Genomic DNA, 22,877 nt, shown 5'->3' with positions numbered 1-22,877 from the left:
CAGTGTCTAACTTGACTTGTGCCGCTTCTCCTGTTCATTAAGCCCTCTGGAGCGTCCAGGACCAGGCTGCACATGATACAAATTAGTCAATGAGTTGTGTCAGTCTGGGTCGCCGCTATGAGCCACTTTTAGACACAGGAGGCAAACCTGTGGCAAGCCGGGCGATGGGAAAGAAGGAGAAGAGAAAGAGAAAAAGAGAGCAGAGATAGTGTGGACTGCTTGAAGAACTAAGGTGAACTGGAAAAGTTAAATGGCATGCTCAAAGATGACCCTGCACATTTTGAGTATGTTTGGCTCAACATACTGCTCTGAAGCAGGATTCTCCACCATGAGATTATTCAAAAATAAATATCGATCCAGGTTCAATATGAACAATTTGATATGTGCTTGTTAATGGCTTAGTCTCCATTCAAACCCAGGTTTAAAGCGTTGCAGTGCAGCCTAAAGCCCACTGCTCTCATTAAGCCATAAAAAAATACCAAAAATTGCAAACGGTCAGTTCAAATGTTTTATAAAATATGTGAATCAGGAAATTGTCTTTATACCAAACTGAACGATTGTTGTTCTCTACTTAAAACACAAATTAGATTTTAATATGGAAACTTTTTTTTTCTCTTTTTTATTTAAAAATTCAATGTATAACATGGATGCATAAAAACCTCATTTGATTTCAGTTAAATTCTGTTTAAAGTAACAGATAATAATTAAAAATTTCTCCAGACCTTTACTAGTTGATGATTTTCTTCATTTGGACCCCACGGATTTTTAATTGGTTACTCCTGCTGTATGACATTATTACTATTACCTAGAGTCTAGAAAACATAAGACCCAACAGGAGAGTTAATAAATCCCTGTCTCAATTTGTTCAGCTGTGACCCAATGTAACATTGTGCAGTTATTTGTATTAAAACTTTTACATAAAGCCTGAGTAAATCCTGCAGTCTCTACTTTAGTTAATCACCCGACATACAGACTGAACCCTTGTCATGAATCCAAAACTGCTCTGTGTGTTTCCATGTTTTTTCACCCCTTTGTAAGAATCTATGTTTAAATATTCCATCTCTAGCATTACATAACAATAGATGATTAAAGTAGAGATACAATGGGGTGCAATAAAAAAAAAGCTATCATCCAATTTAGTAGTTGTCAGATTTTTCTAGAAGTACCAACTCATTAAATCGGGAATTATCTAAGTAAAACGAAAGAAGCTTAGAAGCTTTTTGGTGAAGTAGCACAACAGACAAATTACATTCCTAGAAGTCTAACAACAGCCCTAACCTTAAAATTCAATATGACTCTTTTCAATACAGAACTTAGAGATAGCTGCCATAAAAAACACTATATGCTTTCCTTATAAAAGTTTTTTAAATAATCTTGTTTTACAAACAATTCAGTGCAACCAATTTTTATAAACACTGTGGTTTCCTTGTATTGTTAAATACTGTTAGCAGGCTCACTCAAGAATTGCATCGATAATTATATTGGTAACTCATTCATAAAAGTATGGAGTATATATGAAGTCATACTGTATTTTTTTATGAAATGTGCCTGCCTGTATGTATATTATTTGGAAGATGTATGGATGAAAAAAAAAAAACATAAATTTCATTCAATTCTTGTTTCCAAAGTAATTTTTCTTGTATTCCTGAAAGTAAAAAATAAAAAATAAAGTCCACATTAATCGTTTAACTTTTCCTTAACTGACCTGCTGCCTGTAAATTCAGTGTTTCTGTTCTTTTATGACCCAATGTTGTTTTTTTTTACCAAATTACTGCAAAAATCTTTTTATTCTAAAATCTTTTTAAATTGTTGCCTCATCGGCAGCAAACCTTATGCTGCCGACAAAGTATATCTCCTCCAACTTGGTTTTGCAGGCTGCAGCTGTCTTGCTTCTCTGACACTGGAGTAAACCAATTGACCACACTCTGGCAAAAAGGCCAGCTTGATATGTACTTTAATTCCATTTTCAGCCTCATGTAATTCTAATTAAAACAAAAGGAATAAAGTCTCAGCCCACATCTGCCCACACATTACATCTAACTGTCTGTATTGCTGTAAATCTTCACAGTATGATTAGAACCCATGAAAACCCAGAAGTCACTAAAGAGGATTTTTTATATCAATCGGGGACTTCATGTAGGAAACACAGGGAGAACAAATTTACATAACATCCAGCTTAATAAATAGCAGAGTGGCGCAGCGCTCAGAGGGAGGTGAGTTGAGAAAAATGATAGAAAATGCAACACAACACCTCCGACTCACACACCAGCTTATTGTCTAATCAGTGTTTTCCAGTTTCCTGATTAGGACTTACATCCAACCCCTTAATGTAGCCATCAATGCACCTACTGGTCTTTTTATCACCGTTTAAAGTTCATCTATGTTTAAAGTCTTAAAAATTACCTTAAAAAGTATGTTACCGATTTTGCACTTTCTTTGCAGAATAAGTAAATGTGTTCTATGAACTTCTAAATGCAACAATACTACTGCCATAAATTCACATAGCATTACACTTCCATTAATAGATCTCTTATGTTCTCAGCTCAAATGCTGGTGTGAAGCTTCACACAATTAAGGCCAATCTGTAATCAACCAGACTCTGATCGCTCATATAATGATGATGATAAAAGGGATGATAAAAGTGTCTTTCTTATGAAACCAAACAAATTAGAATATAATAAAATAGGGGGATGGTAGGATTCAAGACATGGAGTTCAAGCATTTGTCATCAGTAATACTGGTAATGCTCTGGTCTGTTGTGGTGAAGAAAGAGCTGAGGCAAAAAGCAAAGTTTTCCGGTTACCGTTTACTCCGGACACCTCCCAACTGATTTCCAAGAGTTCCAAGAACTCCCTGGATTGATAATACATTCATTCTGACCTTGGGATCCCACAGCATGATTCATTTTGATTCAAATAAATTGAACTGTTGCCAACCTTGGAGCCTTTGCCGTGACTTATTTAAAAATAAAAGAATAAAATGTGAAACTGGGTGGCAATAACATCATTATCTTACTCATTAGGTCCCATCATATATTTTTTCAGCATGATTCAAGCATGGATTTTAACTGGGTCACTCCAGGAAGTTTGTGTTTCTTAAATGAAGCAGTACTTGTTTAGCAACCTGCAACTACTTAAAAAACGTATCACCTTCTGTTACTATGATTCTGATTGTTTGTTTGTTTTCTTATTTTTGTTCTGGGTTGAGAACTTTTTCCATTTTTTACACATTAATCATTTATGAGGGTAAAGTATAAGATCTTTCTAAAAGTGCCAGATTGTCAGACCTAGTTAAAGGGATTCAGCCTCCTTTCCAAAAACCTCTTGTATTTCTCTTGTGCTGTAGAAGGAAATCCATCATAACTAACCTCTCTGTCCAACCTAAGCAACAAACCTATATAGACAAACATTACTGTAAATACAGATCTAGCATTAGCCCTCCATTTATATAACAAAAAAATATTATTCAATAGATAATTCTCTTCAGTACCATAGAGAGAAAAAGTATTTTTCTCAGCCGTTCTCATCTACATTGATTTCCATAAAAATATTTTAAGTATTACTGATCATATTCCTGAAAGAAACCTAAGTATATACAAAACTCAAATAGACTGGGATGTACAGGTCGACCCATTTTACCGAGGAGAGGATTAATCAAATTAATTAAAATACAATAAAAGCAATTTAAATATATGGATCTAAACATATAAATCTGTTAGAAAAGTGTTCTACACATTTTTAATTAAGGGCTTATAACAACTTAATAAAAAGAACACTTTTCGAGTTTGTTTTTCACTGTAACTAAATACTCGCAAATATGAATAAAACTCAGCTTAATTTTCAATATAAGTAGTGAAAAAAAAAAGTAATCTCTGATTATCTCAACTTATTTTTTTTTGAATACATATGCATTTCACATTTTTGACATTTATGTTTAAAAGAAAATCTGATTTATTTTAAGAAAATTTTAATTATTTAAAGAACATTATTTACTTTTCCCCACAGTTTAACTGTAGCGTCACAACTTTTAACTTTTTTTACTTACATTATTACTTTGTAAAAGAGTGTATAATGGTGGTATAATGACTTGCCATGCAATTAAAAGTCTATGTTTAAAACAAAAACAACAAAAAAAAATCAACAAGATTTTAAGAGCAAACTTCAATTTGGCTTCTAGAGATCAGAGCATATTACATGGTTTGTAAAGCAATAGTAAACACATTTCCCAGGGAAAACCACATAGTTTTCCCCAAATTTTCACTTTATATTTTTGGAACACATTTACTGATTGTTCAATGCTGTTTTTACTACAAATCTGCATATAAACTTTTAACAAATTCAACAACTTGGTTTTACTGAGAAAGGCTTTACTACAATGCTCAACATTTGAATTTTCAAATATCACAGATCACAAATTAGACCTTCATTATACATAAGCCACAACAATGACAAACAATTTGGAAATCAAAACCCTTGTTTATAGATGTTGGAGATTCGCCTGTTTTCCAGTGTAGTCCTGTTTCTCTGACTTTGACTGGCTGGGTGTGCTCTCTTCATCCTGTGGCATGGGAGTTGGCTTGAAGTTCGTCTGCCTGGCTGTGTGTTTCCTGGACTGGCCGCCTTTTACAGTTGCTTTTTGTATCTGCTTCTGTCTCCTTGAACCCCAGTTGTCCTCGGCAGATGGCCGCTCACACTGAGCCTGGTTCTGCTGGAGGTTTCTTCCTGTTAAAAGGGTGTTTTTCCTCTCCACTGTCGCTACAAGCATGCTTAGTGTGAGGGATTGCATTGAGTCATGCAATTAACTGGTTTTCCTTAGATAGAAAACTTTGAATCAATTTGACTATATGATCTGGTTGAACTGTAAAGTGCCTGGAGATGACACATGTTGTGAATTTGCGCTAGAGATATAGATATAGAAACAAACTGAATTGAATTGAAATTAAAATTAATTTAATTGAAACTCTACTTGTTCATGAATTATTGCACTTTAAGGGGCCCCTGTTGGATTGGGGTCCTTAAGCAGCTGCTTAGAGCGTTTATGGTGAGGACTCCATAAAATGTTCACAATGGGAGTAAAACGGATATTAATGACCTTAGATGTGAGCATATTTGCGGAGAGACAAAAAGTCTCACTTTAAGTTTGAATGCTGTCTAAAAGCTATTCTTTATTTAAATATTCTACTTTGTTGCTGTTGCTACATGTATTGTCTTCACACCTCCTCTCCACTGACGCACCTCTCTCCGCTGTCTGTGGCCAGCAGGCTCGCTCCCGCCCGCGCGCGCTCCTTTTTCGGCGCACTAACTGGGTGTCGGCGTAAACGTCGGGAAGCTGTGAATGAACATAAATGTGGAACCTAATGTGCTTTTCGCGCCGCTTGGTTTATTCCAGTATTCCTTTCTGCTTCGGAAACCAGGTAAGTTATTTTCCTGCAAGTTTTGCCTTTAATGAGCCACAGACCGGTGCGCATTGTGATTAAGCTGAATTTACACCTGTAGTATCAAACCTATCTCTAATCAGAAAGTACTTCTTGAATTTTCTCCTTAATTGATATATGTATGCTGGTTTATTTTCTCAAGTTTTTTTCCCTTTTTTTAATCTTTTATTCTTGTACTATGTTTAAGCCCAAATACATTTTATTTATAAATCATAACTAATCTTTAGGCTTAATTCAATAAAGTATCCTAACACCTGAGACCTCAGTTTCACTTATCCTTATAAATTTACCACTGACACATATTTAATCCAAGTCTTAGAATTTTCATCCCCAAATTGAAAATATTGACTTCTACAACAAGTGGGATTGATTTTAATTATGTAAGACTGCAAACAAATGGATATATCTGTTGCAGGTATAGAGTTCACTTACTGATCCCTTCAGATCAAATTAAGAGAAAGTAGTAATAAAAAGGTGCTTTTAGTTGTGAGGGTTGGATCTGAAGGAAAAGGTTTGGTTCTATGCATGCATGCCTTGGAGTATGAACCCAATCTGCTCTTAATAAGGCTTAACTCTGGTGGAGACTTTTATAGTACCACATCCTACAAATACTTGCTAGAATTCATGTGGGAATCCATTTGGCTGCAGTGCTTTTTTTTTTTTTTTTAGAAACAGCAGGTTCACTTGCTTTTCAGATTACACGACTAAACAGATAAGATCCACAACACTGCATTAACTTTGGCGTGTAGGAGACAGCATACGGTAGAAAAGGTAAGGAAAGACAAGGCATGTGATGGAATTGTATGTGTTGCAGTGTTTGTGACGGATTCATTTACCATCGGAATTGGATGCTGTGATAAGGACAGCAGGGGAATCAAAGGGCTGAGAGACTTGAAAGCTCTGTTGCATAATTGTGAGGACCCTGTGTGCTCATCCAACAGTGTGCATATGCATCCCACCCAGTTGCTACAGCATATGTTTGGTTTTAAGGACTTTTTTGTGTAAAATCAGAAAAAAAACTAAACTAAATTCTATTCTCTTAAAGTTATTTTGCATAGAACAATTAAAAACATATATATCCGCAGCTATTGCTTAGTAATAAAACTACTATGACAGAACAATTTCTACAAATGAGAAAAATGAAAATGAATTGAAGTAACACTATAGCTATCCAGAACAAAAAAAATGTTAATTTTTAGGTACATATTCAGAGATCTTACAGAAATGCACATATACTTTTTAATGTTTTCATTATTAGATGTACAATAAGAAACAAAAACACTATATACTTTTTGAATATGTTGTGGAAGATGAGTCAAAGAAGCTCACGATTTGTAAGTGGATGGAAAATGAGACTTGGTTTACTTGTTTAATCACAAATTCTAAAAAGCGTGGCATGTATTTCTGCTTTTCCCACCTGTGTTAAACATCTACCCACTGTGTCTGTCTGTCTTTTGTGGTATAAAAAGTGTTTGAACACAATTTCTTAATATATATATATATATATATATATATATATATATATATATATATATATATATATATATATGTTTGATATTTGTTTGATTCGGGTCTGGTTTAGACTAGACCATGGTTTTGGGCCAAACTATTCCCCTGCAGCTCCAAAGCTATTATCAGAATCAGAATCAGAAATACTTTAATAATCCCAGAGGGAAATTACTTTTGTTACATGCTCTAGTTACAGTTTTACATGAGTTTTACATATTATGTTTTTTTCATTAACCACAGCATCATTACTTCTTCAGCTGTATTTAGCTCCCTCGTATAAACTCTGCTCTGCTTCCAAGTGCCTGATAAATAGATATGTCCCCACATCAAGATGCTGCCACTACTGTTTTCAAAGTGATGTGAATTTTTACCTTTCCGTCAAGCATAACTGTGCATCAAAACCAAAAAGTCCAATTTTGGTTTCATCTGACTGGAGTATCTTCTTCCAGATTAGATGCTTCCACTATATTTGCTTGTGGAAAACTTTGAAAATAACCTCAATAATGACTTTCTTCTTGCCGCTTTTTCATAACAGCCTCGGAAGTTCACAGCTAATAGGGCTGCTGACAGCTTCTCCTACCTGAGTTGTGGATATCCCGGGCTCTTTAAGAGTTAACGTTGACCTCTTGGCTGCCTCTCTGAGTAATGCACTTCTACCCTGGCCTTTACATTTAGGTGAAAGGCCATTTTTGTTGGGTTTGTAGTTATGCAATACTCTTGGATTAAAGAGTGTTATGTAGATGTTCAAAGTTTGGTATATATTTTAAATGCTAACACTACTTGATTCAGCGAATAAGTGTGTTGTGTAGTGAATTTCCCTTTAGAATTAATAAAGTATTGAATGACTTGATCTTCATGATGCTGTTTGTTTACAGACATTCTGCTACATATCTATAAGGTCTTCATAAAAAACCTTTTAGTTTTGATGGGATTCATGACATACAGGTGGGCTTCATTTATTAGATAACTCTGCAGGAAAGGGATTTTATCTGGTTTGATTTCAAGGGTATTTCGAAGGGCAGAGAATGCATTTCTAAGATTTGAATTCACAAACACTTTTAGGAACCCATTTTATTTCTAGCTAAGATTCATGCAGTACCTTATGTAGACTTCTCATGCAAGATGTAAATAATATGTATTTAGGTTTATGGTTGTAACGTGACAAAATACAACTTGAGCAGGAATCAACAGTTATGCTAAGAACAGTTTATTTACTAGAGACCAACATTCGAAAAACCCATTTAAAAGGACAAACGTCTCAGGGGGCTGGCAATGACAATGGATGCAAACATATAAATCCTGGGTGTGTTTATGAATGTTTTCATTGAAAGGGGCTATGTTCCCATAAAAAAGTTCAAGGACCCTCTTGGTTAATGATTTTAAGTATTGAAGAATGTTGAGCTTTATTTGGCAACGGAGATGCATTTATTAGTGGTACTTAATTACACAGAGGGAGTTATCTTGGAAAGAAAAATAATGGGCACTAATGATTAGTAGCGGAGTCAAAGCAAGGACAAGGTCCTGTCTGGTGATGGTCTGAAGCCTCAAAGCAGCAAGCAATCAGTGCAGCACATTTAGTGTAACTCATGCAGACTGATATGAAACCAATTACCATTGCTATAGTTGTGGTTGCTTTTTCCTTACCCTTTAAGACATTTACATGCATCAAGCATAAATTGAGCTATTAAATGTCCTCCTTTTGATGCTTTATGCATGGCTGCAACTACAGCTGAGCCTTTGAATTTAAGTAAAATGTTATTACCAAACTAGTTTTTGGTCATCATTTACGATGCATTTTAAGGCAGGAAAAGTCCAAAAAGACACCGCTGTGTCCTGAGCATGTAAGTGGCTTGACGTTTCATTTAGCGATTAAAGCAGAAAAAGTGTTTGCTTTTTTTCCAAGTTCAAGGCACATATCTTTATTGTGATCGCTGTATTCATGTCCCATTTAGCCTTGGAGAGAGAGTGAGCAATCTTGAGTACTCCCCTCTGTTCCTCCACATTTAAAGAAATCACCAGAGGTGTTCCTGGCATCACACCAGGATGCCTTCAAGGCACCTAATTTTGGAAGTCTTCCAGGAACATCCAACAGAGAAGAGACCCCACAGTAGCCCTAGAAATTGCTAGATGTGACTATAAATGACTAGAACTTGGAACACCTTGGGATCCATCTCAATGAGCTGGAAAGTGTCTTTATAAAGAGCGATGTCTTGGTTTTCGGCCTTTTACTGTCACTTTATGGATCCGATATTACATACTAAAATAATGGACTGAGATACTGATGACTATTGCACTTGGACTAAATACTATTTTTAACTCTGATTCAAACTACAGTTAGATAGCATACAATAGAGCTATATCTCATTTTTCTTCAATACTGTAGCTAAATGCCTGTAGAGGTACTTTTAAGTTTTCTTGGAGAATTGGCTAATTTCTCACTTTTAAAACTAGTTAAGTTTGTATTTGCAGAGCAGCTTAGCTCTAACCTTTGAGTTATTCTGCTATAAAAGACAAATCAACACAAAGCCTCATTCTGTGCTGTGTAATCCTATAGCAGGCAACTCACTTAAATGGTACTACGTATGTGAATTCTATGACCAAGAAGCCAAGGGTCTTCCAAATAGGCATAATTGTCATTGGCTGTCTACAAAATATTTTGAAGATCAGTCTATTGGGTGGGCTGCATGCTTGGCAGTGGATAGCGCTGTTGCCTTGCAGCAAGAAGGTTGTGGGTTCAATTCCTAGCACTACATATAGTTTGTATGTTCTTCCTGTGCATGCGTGGGTTCTCTCTGGGTACTCCGGTTTCCTCCTGCAGTCCAAAAACATGACTATTAGATTACTATGCTTCTCTAAATTGCCGTTGGGTTTTAGAGTGTGTGTGTGCATGGTTGTGTGTCTCTGTGCTGTAAAGTGCCTTGAGATGACATGTGTTGTGATCTACCGCTGTATAAATAAACTGAATTGAATCGAATTGTTGTCCTGCGAGAGACAGGCAAACTGTCCTGACCTTTCGCCCATAGACTGCTGGAAGGAGACCTCAGCCCCACTGCAACCCTGACAGAATAACTTGGAGAAAACGAAAGTCATTAGATTTATGCAGAAGTAATCCCATTCTATATAACCCTGTTTTTCCACAGAGCTATTAGCTGAGTCATGTATAATAGAGCATGAAGCACTTTTGACGTCCTATTGTATGTAGGATTTCTTTTCAACTTTTTTCTTAAAGCATTTTCTATGATCAGTCACTTGGTCTTTGTTTCAGATTAGCTTATTAAATAGAAATAAAGCTGTCACTGTGTATAGAACCCAAAAATAAAAACCTGGTTATTTATTTTAAGAAAACTTTAAAGTATTACATGGAAGTGTGACTTAATATATTAAAGAGAATTTGGAAACCATGCCATTTTGAGTAATAGATTATAAAATAAAGTAAACCTTTTATGCACGTAAAATTTATATTTGTCATCTGTCAGTTTTAGGGTTATTATCTGTGAATAATTGGTTGTTTATAGGGATATAAAGAGCTGGTGCTATAGCACCTGCACTTTTGGCTTTGGACAAAAAAGTACTTTCATTTCTTTCTCTTTTTCATGGTTTATAATGTCTGGCACAAGTTAGCATTCCTGGATTTAGCAGACTATATACGCAGGATCTGAAATTAACACTCCCTACTCTCCAAGTGCGATTAGATTTTTCATATGGCTAATTAATGCCAGAGCACCATTTGCCACAAGGCGAGTAAATGTTTGAACCACAGTTGTGCTTCAGTCATGTCCTTTCATCTTTTTTCATCACCAATTTCATTTCTAGAGAAACTACGCTTTAGAACATTATGAACCTTTAGAATCAGACATAGTGTGACTACAGATTTAGTATATAGTCGTATCATAACAAGAAATAAGAATGAAATCTAAAGAAAAACAAACATTACAATAAACTCGATATAAAATGGGAGGATTAAACATTCTAGAGTAAAAAACACTTTGTAAGGATGTTTTGATAGTATTAGAATAAGCAAATATTTGACATTTGCAATGGCTCTTGATTTTAATCATTTATCAATGTACATTATGCAAGAAATGATTAAAGCAGTTTAACTTTGTTACTACAAAATCAAAATTTCTGATTTATCTTGCTCAACGATCCCAACAAATGGGTGGGAGTAAAGGATTTAGGAAATAGTTCTCATCAAGAATCCATTATTCCCATTTCTTAGATGTTGATTGTTATTTTTATTCATTTCACCAAATATTTAGTTGACTTTTAAGAGATGAATCAGTCCATAAGAAAACTGGCAACCCAAATACACCAGATGAGTCATAGTGAGCATGTAGGAGAGACACATTTTGTTGTTCTTTAATTACACACATTCATCACTTTTACTTGTTTTTCTTTTTTTCAGTTCAAAAAGATTATATTTCAGCAAAACTAAATTAGCCAAAGTTTTTTGTGTGTTTTCTTAAATGCCTTAACCTTATCTTTTGGGATATTTTAAGATATATCCCATTTAAAAGGAATTGTGGTTAAGCTAGTAGTACTTTAATGCGTAGATGAACAAGATTTCCCAATCAGAGATGTGTTGGAAATGTGACGGTTCTCTCTAGTTCTTTATAAGACATCCCCAGTCTCAGACATTTATTGTCCTTGCAGACATATATCAGGCTACCCTATGGTCTCCTCCCAGTGGGCTGTACAAGGAAGGCATCAATTTTGAAGGACGGATCTTAATTTTATGCCAGGAACACCTCTGCTTATTATATTTAATGGTTAGAAACCAAAACACATGTTCGAGTCACTTACCTTCTACAGGTACTTAAATGTTTACAAATGTGTTGGTCTGCTTTTTTAGTGCCTTATGCCATCATGATTAAAATATATCTTGTTATTTTTTAGTTTAGCACTCCAATAATACCTGCAGTTTTTCAGCAGGCCATAAGCCTTTAAGCAATTTAAAAATATATATTATTATTATTATTATATATATATATTATATATTAATTATTAATCGTTATTTTGGGGCTAAAAAATTAACCCACATGCAGAAAACTCTTAGGAGAAAAAAAAAATGGTTATTGTGAAAATAGAATCCAGGAATCCAGAAACAGGGACTCCAGATCAGGTACAGTGGTTCTGAAGTAAGATGGCAGGTTATAAAAAAAATGATCTGAATTATTATTATTATTGAAGAAGCACTTACATGGAGACTGTTGGGATCCAAGGTTTGCCCTCCAGAGGGCGGTGTGGATCCCATTCTGTAGCTTCTGTTTCTGTTTGTATCCCTTCCTGTGAGCTTCTTTTCCTGTGGGGATCCAGAGGTTGCCCACCAGAGGGCGATGTGGATCCTTCTCCTGGGAGCTGGTTCTCAGCGCACAGCTGTTTCCCATCAGCTCTGCTCATTAACCTCTCCCCATATAAGCTGTGTGACAGCTTCACTCGGAGCCGGATCGTAGCCTTGTGTTTCCTAGCCATTTGTTCCCAAGCCATGTAGCATGTCTTAGCCATGTTAGCCGTGTTTTGCCACGCCTTGCCATGTCCGTTACCTGTGCTACTCTGCCTGTCTGAACCAGCGAACCCGTGAGTTTTCAGTTTAGTTTTGATCCCTGAGTTTAACCTGTTTTCTGTCCTCTCTGCCTTCCAGGGCAGATTACCGGTGTTCTTAAATAAATATTGGACTGATCCTTCCTCTGAGTCTGTGAGTTCTGCATCCTTGGGCTAGCACACCAACCACAAATCATGACAGAGACTGGAGTGAGTCTGCTAGTAGGAGATGAATGAGGCCAAGCAGGTCTGAATAGCTACAGAGGTTTAGATCTGACCTGGCAGTTAGGATATGCCAGGGGAGGAAGAACTTGGTCCAGAAAGATGGAGAGTTCTGGAACCGAAATTGAGCAATAAAAGCATTGTTATTATACGCTTACTCCCAATACTGGGGGAAATAAGGTTGTAAAGTAAGTTGAAACTAAAAGAAAGAAAGAGTCTAAATTGGTAAAATTATATTTAAACTCAAAAAGAGAAACGTTTTTTCCTCCTTGAATTTCTCTTGGTTGTTAAGCAGCATAAGCCTTATAACAAGTCTCATAGCTGTACGGATTTGGATGCACTTTAAATTTGTTGTAAGATGAAAAAGTAAAGACATAAAGCGATAGACTGCAGCCCCATTGCATTACTGTGTTTAAAGAATAAAAAAATTTCTTTAAAGGCCATGTCTCTTTGTACGCCTCAAACATGTCTATTTGGACTTCACAAAGGAACACCACACAGTATATGGTTCACTGAATATCAAACATATCAGTAGACCACTCTTAATTTTTTATTTTACTGTGCAGATCGCTGCCATCATTACTTGCATGGAAGGAGAGTCTAGTGCTCATTTTCGATTTGACACGGTGGAAGGGGCCCCAATGTCTTGTGTTGTTATCGGAATAATGAAGCTTAAAACTTTAACTGTGTCTTGCTCTATAGAGCAACATGCATTCATCTTAAATGAGAGACACTGTCTATAGGGATGACTTGGTTTTTTTAACAGGAGAAGATGGCATTTCACCTCCATCAGAAAAAAAAAAAAAATCCTTTTATCATCCCACAATAGGGAAATTCACTCTCTGCATTTAACCCATCTCCCTGGGGAGCAGTCGACTGCCACTGTGCGGCGTCCGGGCAGGAGTGTGGGGTTAAGGGTTTTGCTCAACGACCCAGAGTGGCAGTCTGTGGGAGTTTGTGGGATTTGAACTCAAAACCTCCAGGGCCCAATCACATTGCTCTAACTAAGAGGCCACCGCTCCCTGAATAAAATATATGTTCTATGAGAATAATGTCCTTTTTTCACACCATACTGCATCTTTACCTTAACTAAATGTCATTGAAAACATTTAGGGATGGATAGCATGTGGTATAATAATTACTGTCCAGTACTTAATAATGAGCTTTTTCTTCTGCTTTCTGTTTGTCTTTGATTTGAGGTTTCTGTGGCCTTTGTTTTTCAACTATTGATCAGATGATGAACAAGCTGTTTAAGCTAAAAGCCATTAAGATAATCTACCTAATGTTTTGCTTTGTATTTCTTTTTCTGCAAGCAAACACTCATAACCTTTTCCCAGTCTTAACATTAAACAGCACTGTTTATAAAAATAAGTTATTTTTTACTAGAGAAAACAAATGTGTTTTACCATTTACAGCCTACATTGAGATCTCTCTTTAGCTTTGAACTTCCATAAATCACACTAAATCATAAGACATTTTCAGACATTATCAGTTGTATTTAAAAAAAAATCAGGTTGAATTGAATTCACTGTTGAATTTGATGCAAATTATGCTGCCTGCTAATAGAGAAACATTATGTACAGCTTTTCACTAACATTCACCACATTGTTCCTCCTAATGGCAGGCACTGAAAATAGCTATTTTGAAAATGTGCTTTTTTTCACCACTGTATAAAAAAGCTGCTGAACTATCATGAGAACTCGAAAGCCTTTAGTAATTAGCATTTAATTAATTGTCAAAATTTAAGGGAGATGAAAAAACAAATTAAGGCTAGCTGCCAAGAGAAACCACATGCTAGACAGTTACTCTTGCTTCATCATGGGGATTTGAAGACTTTTGAAGGGTCTTTAACAAAAAACACACCAGCATAGCAGTCATTCATGAGGATGTGTGTGTTCGTCTGCTAGTGAGATAAACAAACCCAGCAGTATACGAAGAAGCAGGGAGGAACACCTACTTTTTCAACTTGTGAGTAACAGAAATCAATTCAGGAGAACACAGAATTACTGACTCGATAAAGGTGAACTTCTAACTCTAAGTAACCTTTAGGCACTAAGGTGGCAGTTTCAAAGAGGACATTAATCATCTGGTCATATCTAATGCTGTAAAGTGGACCTTGTCTGAAGGCTTGAGAGATTGTCTTTCCCCTTGGCGTCTTTTATGAAATTGACCTCTAATGGAAGAAAAGAGAAAAGAAAAAAACGTAAAGCCCCTCTAGCAGCACCTTTAGGTTTTAATGTCCATTACAATGAGTGTACAGAGGATATGTCCAGTGCTCTCCTTTCTAACAGTAATGAAAGCCTATGTAGAGCTGCATGTTTTTAGGTAGAAAAACAAGGATTGTGTATGTCCATCAATCTATTTTATCTCTGTTTATCCCCAGGGGACTGTATTTAAGATTGAGCTCACATTTCTGAGCCATTAGGAGGCCAGACATCTGTCAGATTCCCCTCATATCAATGCTTGGGACTAGTTCACAGTTAGAGTCTGTAAATGTGCTTTTAAAGACATTGTTATTTAATGAAAGGTTCACTTTTCTGAACTATAAAATTATTCAGTGTTCATCATGTTGGAATAAGGAATAAATGTAGTCTGAGTGTGAAACAAACAAAATCCATTCAAAATCCATGCAACACACCTTATAGACCCTGCTTTACTATATTGGCTGGAAAATCTGCCATTTTCCAATGCCAAGCTCATCCAACAGGCTGGTTGCCAGAGAGGCATTGCTTCATAACACCATAACATGTACCCGCTGTTAATTGCTGCCAGCTTTGAAGCCTGTTATTTATATGGCAATTGTTAATGTAAATCACAGATAATCACAGAAAGCCATCTTATTAATCTCTCTATGTACATTTCTTGAAATTTAACAGTTTCTGCTGCAATTTAATGTAACTTGGTCTTCACTACATGGTTTAGTTAGTTTTATCCACAATAATTCCCACTTTGTTTCTAGTTGACTCTGAGTCATTTAGTTGGTAAAACATATCATGAGGGGTCCTTTGCACAGATGCCACGCTGTCATTCTACACTGCTGGAATTCCCTGTCCTTGAGTTTGAGCTGTTATTTCACAAATGTTTGTAGTAGATTCTGCATTATCTTCTGCACCATCAGAATACCTGTTTGGATCGTATACACCAGTGGGCGTGGAGGTGAGACTGGAGTACCCGAATTCAATTATTTGGATGGGATGGTGAATACTTTAGGCCAGGCATCCCCAAAGTCGGTCCTCGAGGGCCGCTGTCCTGCAGGTTTTAGAGGTTTCTCTGCTTTAGCACAGCTGATTCTGATGATTGCAGTTCAGCAAAAGCCTGTTAATCAACTATCAATGTAAATCAGCTGTACTGGAGCAGGGAAACCTCTAAAACCTGCAGGACAGCGGCCCTCGTGGACCGACTTTGGGGATGCCTGCTTTAGGCAATATAGTGTACTTCAGTTTTAAACGATTTCTAACCCCCAAAAGACAAATTATATTGATCTACTTAGATCAGGTGGTCACCAAAGTGGGGCCCGCGGGTGCCAAGGGGCCCTCAAGGACCACATGGGATACCCTCAGCATCTTCTGAAAACAGAACAACTCACCAGTGGACCCAAGTTTGAAATCTTATTTTATGCTGCTGCTCTTTTTTTCCTTCATTTATAGAGCATTTCATGATATCAGTAATTTAGAACATTTAAGCACTTATAAGAATTTCAAAATGACAAAAAAAGCAAATTAGAATTGAAAAGAAGCAATAGAAATATGTTTATTATCTATGAAGTTTAGGTGAACACTGACTCCTCCAGTTCATAGGTCAGTACTAGTAGCTCATCCTATGACTCGGTACCCTTGAAGTAGCCGAGATGAACACGAATAACACATTTAGAGAAAAATGTCTATTTCTTGTCATTTTTTTTCTATATTTATTTTTTTACAAAATATTTATTTTAGGAGAAAAAAAAACATTAAAATTCTTTAACAGTGATGTGTTGTTCATGTTGGGATCTGGAGGCTTGTCCACTTTCTCCACCAAGTGCAATGTGCAAGATGGAAAACAAATCATTAAATTTACAAACAAACACCGACAGTATTTTTAGGGGGATTCAGAAAAACAAGGTCTAAAACAATAACACAGAGAAAATAAAACACTGTAACCATTGATTTAAGTCTTTCTTAAATGAATAATTCACATTTAACAGTGATAACAGCAGGAGAGCAGAGCCTGGACATTTGTTGAGTTTATCCATAAAAATAAAAAACGTCTTCTGGCCATTAAAGGTAAAGAATGTGGTTTGATTATGTGATCTATATATGATCAAAAGTGGAATTTTACAATTTGCACACAGGAAAAATTATGAAGTAAAGCAAATACATTCTGGGTAATCTTTTTTATCTTTTAGTTTTTTAAAAATTCAACATTAAAATCCTATTAGGCTGGTGCACATTTGAAGACTAGTTCTGTCGAGATCTGTCATCTTTGTTGTTGTTTTGGGTTTATATGCATTGTACTAAGCCTTAGATTCAGATTGGTACCCTTCAAATATTTTACTATGTGCCTTTTTCAGCACTTTTTTTAATTAAAGACTAAAGCTTAAAAGCTTAAACAGCTTATGTGTTCGACTATTTAAACTTGGTACGCGTAGCTTTACATTGCAGTTATCATTACAGTGCTTTTTTTTATCATTACAGTCATTTTATGGAGATCTCTATGAGCATGAAGTAATGCAGTGATGCCCTTCCCATTGCTAGATACTGGCTGACAATTGGATTAAACTATGGTGCTGAAAAAGAAAAATTACCACTTTATTTTGAAGTATTTGTGGATTTTCTTTGCAATTACCTCTACATGAGTAATATGGCCCAGCCCATGACTCGTCATAATTTAGAAGGGTTGAACTCTACCCTTCATCCTAGACCACCAGCAATTAAAGGTTTCTCTAACGGGGTTTTCCATTAAAAATAAGGAACTCATATAAGATATATCCATTATAAAAACCCAATTACTTTGCAATGATTTATTTCAGTTGGCCAACAACTTCTCTATAAGATATATGTTTTCAAAAGTAGGTCTGTTTCTGTAGATATTAAACATTGGCTGGCCCTGCTATTTTGCAAATACTGCTGACAGTTTGTCGAAAATATTACAAGATGAATATGTAAGCTGCTAACAAGAGCATTTCTGTATTCATACACCACCTTTCTACACCATCTGTAAAACTCTCCTATTTCTCAAAAATAGATCATCTGCAGAACCAAGCTGAGAGCACACGGTGGCCTGGTGTTGCCAAAAGCAACTAAGAATATCCCATAAATGTTCAAATAAGATGCTGCAATTTTGCTGCATGTTCCAAATGACAGACACACACTTGATAGAAAATATGCTGTAAGGATGAGAAGGGGAAAAACTATTTGCCTGCAGATGTAAGTTGCAGTAATAAACATAATTTACTGCAAACAACATTTAGAATTATGCACCAATGAAACTCAAGATACAGCTGTCACTGTAACTATCATCCTCTAGGTCTTTGGTTTTAAAGACCGTAAAATATGTGTCTGTCTTTTTTGACTGAGTTTTATAACATTTGAGTTGACTGCTGAGTAAACTATTCTTTTGTTTGCAGATACAAACACCTGGATGCTTAAATTGTAACTACAGAAGGGAAAATAAATCAAAGCTGATTGATTATTGAATTTTAGAACAGAAAGAAGTCAGGAAAACATTGTAGTTCGGTCATGAATTTCATGCACTCTGTGTCCAATAGACTATAAAATGATTATCCATGTTGTTCAGCTAGAATGACAGAAGGCTGGAATACCAATTTCCTAGCGGTTCTTTTCAGTTTAGGACAAAAAAACATCCAGTTAAAACATCTATTGATTTCCTTTCCCAGTAATTCTATTAAGTGTTCATAGTTCGCTGAGGACGAGCCTGCAGAACTAAACTCTGAATGCTTTTGAAAAAGGAGGAATTGTGCTCTTTATTTTCCTGATGATGTTTAGCAAGAAAAATGGGAAGTTGTCATGACAGTGGTAGGAACCATCTGGTTTTACTTTAAAAAATGTGAGAGCTATGATTTATCAACAAGCACATGGACCTGAATCTATCACCTATACAAATTACAGGTTATTTCTGGATGAACACTAGGATTTCTATATTTCATAATGGTCATATTGTTATGACATATTGGTTTAAAGTCTTTTCGTAACAGAAAAAAAATCAAATCTTTTGAGAATTCACCCTGACCTCCTTGACCTACCCCAGCAGCTTTAAAAGTTTTTCCCTCTGTATGAGTGGGAGGGTTTTCAATGTAGGCATCATAGTGTTGCATCAGAATTTGTAATTCATCGGTGAACATGAGCATTATCAGTTCTTAGAGTTAGAAAGACATTATTAGATTTACCTGTCTATAATGTTTGTACTTCTGAAATCCTGCAAAAAAAATAAAAGCTTGAATGTGACATGTTTTTAGCTAGGAAACCTATTGGATATTTTTTTGACTTAAGCCTTAGGAAAAGGAGTAAGACTAATAAACAATGAGGTTTTCATTTTAGCCTCCTGCTTTTTCATAGGGAGGACTGCTGTTTAGCACACAGCTACTGAGACCCTCCATAAGGATAGCAAGTCACAAAAAGTCACTGGTAAAGAAGTTGTTTCTTCATACAGTATTAGAAGAAAGAATAATAGCTGAAAGCTAAATGGAAGAAAAAGCGGTTGATAAAAAAGAAGTCTTGAAAGACTTGTAAAGGAAAATCGATGGAGAGGAATGTTGCTGGAAATGGTGCCTATAGAGCCACCACACAGAGACATATGATTAGGACTACAACACTTCTGTTACTTATGTTAAGCCACTCCCAAATCAGAGAGTGTTAAAAGGTGGGAATACACTGTATGACTTTTTGCCTTTTTTTCAGCTGATTGTGTTCTGGATCGGGCCAGGTTCCAGCCTCATGCTGTGTCCTGCATAGTGTAATATTCAGGTTGTGTTGAAAGGCAATTAGCTTGTGACGACCACCCAATCAGGAATCATATGGTCTGATGAAAATCAAAAATGTTTGAATTTCTCTTTGCACTCTTGAGGTGATTGTGAGCGTTTCCTACTGTTGAAGCAGAGTTACAAGCTGATTTACCTCAACTTTACACATTGTGCAAGCACAAACATGATAATTCTTCTTCTCTGACTTTACTTCTAGATAGACTATTCTGACCAGTGTCAGCTCTTCACTCAGCTGGGTCGTTTTTTTGATCGTACAGTATAAGAACAGATATCAGGAGCTGTGAACCTTTAAACCCAAAAATTCATTGTACAGCTCAGAGCAACGGTTGAAAAATTTGTACAATATATGCCAGCCTTACAGGATCTTACCTGGACTCAGGAGTAATGAGTGAAAATTCTGTTTCTGGTCCAAAATCCTCTTCTCAAATCAAACTAAATTTGTTTCCTTTAGAGCGAATGACCCACCATCTGGACATGGTGCAGTAACCCACAGACTCCATATTGCCTGAGGTCTAGTTAGAAGATTTCATATTCAGGGATGCTTTAAGGAGCCATTTAATCTACTGAGATTTATGTCTACTGGGTTTCTATAAGTCAGAGGCCAGTGAAGCCAACTAATAGGACATTTTAGAGCTTCTCATGCTTTTCTGTCCTGCTGTGCTTTTGATGCCAGTTTCAATTTTCAGCAGCCCTTGGCATCGTCCCACAGTGCCAAAAGTAACACCTTCTTCAATTAGAATTGAATCGCAGGTCCTGAATGATCAGGAAACCTGCTTTGCTCAAAGCAAAAAATCTTAATATATAGGATTATGTTTGTTATTAATTATCAATGTTTGAATAAATAGCATGTGCAAAAACATGACACTGGTAACATACTATGGAGGGAGCTCATTAGATATCTAAACTGCATACTCTGAATATTGTAAAATTCTGCCATTCATAAGGAAATTGCATGTGAACATGGTCATTGGTGGTAAACACAGCTTTTTGATCCAAAGACAATCAGCTGATAACTATGAAGTAACAATTGAAAAGAATTTAAAAAGAAACAGACTGAACTTCCTTGTGATCAGATGTGTGATCTGATTAGCCTGTTGAAATTAGAACATTTCATGAACTTGCTCCCTGGAATCCTTTCTGGATGAATGACTTTGTTTTACCATTAAAGATTAGGTTAAATAGCTTTGCAAGTACAAACTATTAAGCACCATTTTTTGGGCTTATGTCTGGTCAGGCTAATCTAATATGTCTGCCACAAACATTTTGATCAGTTCATCATTGATTTTTTCATCATGACCTAGTACTGCATGCAGACATATTACTTACTGTCAAATCATATTATATCAGCATAACTTTGTGCTCTACAAAATGCTTTCCAAAAATTCAAAGATGTCTGTCCATCCGTCTTTCTGTCTTTCTATCTGTTATGTTTTTTTCTGACTGCTGGGGCAGAAGAAAAGTGTAGCAATAAATCAATGGCTTACAGACCGCCCTCTCTCCATTGGGACAGAAGATCCTCCTACCCACTTTAGAAAATAGCCTGTCCATTTGGAGATTGCTGCAACCTGAAGGGACCTTTGCAAACAAATGTAGCTTAAAAATATTGCCACACAGTGACAAGTCACACAATTAAATCAGTCTCACAGTGTTTGAAGTTTCTTTAAACATGTTACTGTTTAGTAAGTATATATGGTCCCAGGTTTGTTATTCTGTATTGGACCTACCATAAACATGCTGCTAGAACCATGAATAAAATGCAAGTTATAGAAGTGCTTCCACAGATATGCACAGAGAATCCACTGAGTACTTGTATGCAACGTATGTATCGTATGAATGTAAAATTTGTTTAACTTCATATCTGCCCCTTAAATAAAAATACGCATGAAAAAATAAAGAAAGAATGGAAATTCTTTCACTATTATCTTATTATACCTAAACAACATTCCCACGGACTTCCACTCTGGGTTTCTGAGCAAGAACTTTAACCCACTGCTCCCTTAAGGGATGGGTTAAATGCAGAGGTAAATTTATCCAATGTGAGATTAAAAAAGTTCAATTATTATTATTATTATCATTATTATTATTTACCCCGCTTCTCGCCCGTAGACAGCTGGAGATAGGCACCAGCACCAGTGGCGACCCAACTTGGGACAAGTGTGTCAGATAATGGATGGATTATTATAATAATAATAATAATTATTATTATTATTATTATCAAACACTCTATAAATGTTAATTTCCAGCAGTTAAAATAAAGTTGTCTGCTTTAACAGTCTCCTCCTCTCCTCTACATCACCCCCCTCTGTCTGTAACCACTGCCCTAACACTGTCTGACTCTGGTCAATATGGTAATGTTTAAACAAGCCATCAAAGAAAGAAACAGACAAAAAAAAGAATAAAAAGTGCATGAATTGTAACTCACCATAATGCTAAATCAATGGGAGCCCTGAGCTTGCTTCTCTTCAATGAGATAGTCCCATCTCATTTTCAGCTGTGTTTCATCTCAAAGTTTGTTAAGCTTTATACTGTAGATACTAAAAACTGTATCTGATGAATTTAGTTCAAAAGTAAACCTTGTGTTCCACATTGTACGATTGACATGGCACCAACTGTGAGTTTTCTGCCCTTACACAGAAATGCAAGCCAAAGTAGGGTACAGTAAAGTAAATACAGTATTGTTTTATTGCTGACATAGTGAAGCACAATGTTACCTAAAGCATTTAATGAGGCATTTTGCCTTATTAGCATATATTAGGGCGAAGACAACAAACAAAGATGCTTTCTGCATCAAGTCAGTTAAGTTATTTCAAGGCAACAATAAATAAATCAATGTCTAAGCCCACACTTTCCACAGACAGAAGGAAAATCATAAGAGACACAGTCAGGCTTGCTGTGAGTAAAGTTGTGTCTAATTCCTTTTACAGTTATAAAGGCTGATTAGTAAGTACAATAGCATGTTTTTAAGCAAGTGTATGATTAGGCTCTGTATAAATATTTTGAGCTCATACAAGCACATTGTCTGGTGTAACAGTTTATTACAACATGCTTTCATAATTCATTTAGCAATTCAAGCAGTTTCTAAGATAATGATAAGCAAACAATGTAATTATGACTTAAAAACAAAAACATTGTTTACTGTTCAATAAATGACAAGAGTCCAGGTTTAAATGACAGGTTGCATCACTTCAGTTC

At 36.0% G+C, this 22,877-nt stretch overlaps 1 protein-coding gene across 1 annotated transcript in view; it reads left to right on the top strand.

Annotated features, from left to right (window-relative positions):
- Nucleotides 1-5,283: 5,283 nt before the first annotated feature.
- Nucleotides 5,284-22,877, top strand: part of htr1fa (5-hydroxytryptamine (serotonin) receptor 1Fa) — a 49,405-nt gene continuing 31,811 nt past the window's right edge. The window contains exon 1 of the mRNA XM_038276426.1: nucleotides 5,284-5,413. The gene's annotated coding sequence lies outside the window, so the exon portion shown is untranslated. The remainder of the gene's footprint in view (nucleotides 5,414-22,877) is intronic.

Source organism: Cyprinodon tularosa, unplaced genomic scaffold, assembly GCF_016077235.1.
Source record: "Cyprinodon tularosa strain WSP-4 unplaced genomic scaffold, ASM1607723v1 ctg124, whole genome shotgun sequence".
NCBI classification, from domain to species: Eukaryota; Metazoa; Chordata; class Actinopteri; order Cyprinodontiformes; family Cyprinodontidae; genus Cyprinodon; species Cyprinodon tularosa.
The sequence above is the reverse complement of the archived record's forward strand: the minus strand, read 5'-3'. Positions and strand labels throughout refer to the sequence as shown.